The sequence below is a fragment of the Dipodomys merriami genome, unplaced genomic scaffold (assembly GCF_024711535.1).
Source record: "Dipodomys merriami isolate MVZ:Mamm:240054 unplaced genomic scaffold, mDipMer1.0.p SCAF_374, whole genome shotgun sequence".
Taxonomy (NCBI): domain Eukaryota; kingdom Metazoa; phylum Chordata; class Mammalia; order Rodentia; family Heteromyidae; genus Dipodomys; species Dipodomys merriami.
This window is the reverse complement of record NW_027205315.1, coordinates 784,433-786,673: the sequence shown is the minus strand read 5'-3', so window position 1 is coordinate 786,673 and position 2,241 is coordinate 784,433. Positions and strand designations below refer to the sequence as shown.

The window sequence follows — 2,241 nt, the reverse complement described above, 5'->3', positions numbered from 1 at the left end:
ATGCTTCAGCAGCACGTCTACCCGAATTACAATACAGAGATTTATATGGCTCTTGCACAAGGATGATATGAAAATTTGTGAAGTATTCCATATTTTTCATTATTCAGATGCAAGAAATGAAAAACAGTTATTCAAAAGTTGATTACAAATATACAAGAGTAATAATATGTGTAATTCATAGAAATAAAAGTTAATTTGACATCAGTGTATTCAATCTTCACCGTTTTAGAAAGGCCTTTACATAGCATAACCTTTATAAAACTTTTGAAATAAGATAACATTGTCATTTTATCCCAAAGAAATAAAATTCTATAAGGACCTAGGAATTAAAAGAATCTTAAAATGTTTCTATATGAAATGCAATCTGAAAGAACACATGTATTAATGAATGTATGGATTATAAAACAATGTCGAATTCAAAGTATTATATCTAGGAGCGAATGAAATAGATTATGGACATTATACAAACAGAATACTAAATATTTTAAAATATACTTTTTCAGACAAGCACCCGAAATATCTTTAGTTTCTGTACTACTCATTTCAACAGATAAGTTAAAATTATTTCTGATTTAAAAAATCACAAACTCTATAGAAATCATTATAGATGTATACAAACAACTCGAATATATTTTGACATCAATGTCAGGCAATTCACTTGGAAGAATACCATGGAATACATGAATTTTTAAAGTAAGGTATTGCTGTTGCTTTGTATTGTGAAAATATTTTCTATGGAAACATAGGATGGACTGGCAATTTTGAAATTTAAGAAACTTAACTGATCCATTAGGACTTCGGAGAACAATTTGTACAGCTTTCCACAACTTCAAAGAGGTAGTGATACATACTTATCCTTTTGGCAATATCAAATGCAGTTTCTTCCAAGTTGTGCTTCAGACCTGGCTTGATATAATGGTTCAACAGAAGGAGATCCAGCGTATCTTTGATATATCTATTCCCAGCAGCAAGATGCAGGGGGTCAAGAGGCCTTTAACTTGGCCATTGGTATCTGCATCATGATGAAATAAGAAGCCACTCTGTTATTATTCCATGTATAAGTACTGTGCAGGGATGTCCAGCCATTCGCAGTTATTACATGAATATCTGCCTTGAGCCACCAACTCATGGACAATATCTAAGTGTCCACTGTAGGCTTCTCGATGAAGAGGGGTATACTCATCGTCATCCCTAGTAATCACATGAGTGGCCTTTTTGGAAAGTAGTCTCTGCACTGTAGTAAGGCGATTATTTTCAGCAGAACAAAGAAGAAATTTGCTTGGATACTATTTCATTTTTTTCTTGCAATTGATACCATTTCTCACTTTTTCATCTTGTTCCTCAACTTCATCAGAATTGCCTAACCAGAGACTTTGAGTGCCAATGAGAATGAGCTCTCCATGTATTTCCCCAATAGTTCACATTGGATGAAATGGTCAGAAAAATCTGGTGAATTTTCTGCATCTGTTTTTTTCACTATTATTTATTTTCTCTTTTTTCATTTTTACTATTCTAAATTATTCTAACTGGAGAGTAGGGAATTGGTAGAGAGCAGAGGAAAGATTTTCCTCCGTATTTAAAGGTACAGACTGAAAATGAGGACCAGTGTTTTCTTCTTGTGCAGCTTATTCTAAGAATGAGAAAACAGGAAATAATGTATTCTATGTAAATGAATTGGGATATGGCAGAGCAGAAAGTGAAATGATGCAACCAAAAATATAAAAGCAAAATAAATTAGGATAATTGTGGAGCAATCATATTACCTATGAGAACCATGAAAGGGAGAGAGGGAGAGACAGATGTGCAATGGTCTAGCTAGCCACAAAATCCATCCCTCTCATCAAATTATAGAGCAAATAAATTCATTTTTTAAAAGAGATGGAAATAGAATTTAAGATCAGATATCTCCATTGTTTTTAATTATATTCTTATTATCTTAAATACTTGTATAAGGGAATTTTCATTCAACATATCAGTTTTTTAAGTAAAATGGATCTTTATATAACTTTTCCACACCCTTCCAAACCTCACCCCACTTTAATTTTTTCTAGTTTCATACTATCTGCATTGAATATTATACCTTCACTCTCTTCCTCCATATCTCTCTTTATTCCTTCCTTTTGACTTCCACTCACATATTCCAAGTGATAGTTTCCTGGTATTCATTTTGTTGGAGTAAAGTTCAATTTTATAAGAAATTACACCTTTGAAATACTCCTCTGCAAATAGCATGCTTTGGTT

General features: G+C 32.5%; 1 pseudogene; it reads left to right on the top strand.

Moving 5' to 3' along the window:
- Positions 1-97, top strand: LOC138804855 (U6 spliceosomal RNA; annotated as a pseudogene).
- The last annotated feature ends 2,144 nt before the right edge of the window (positions 98-2,241 follow it).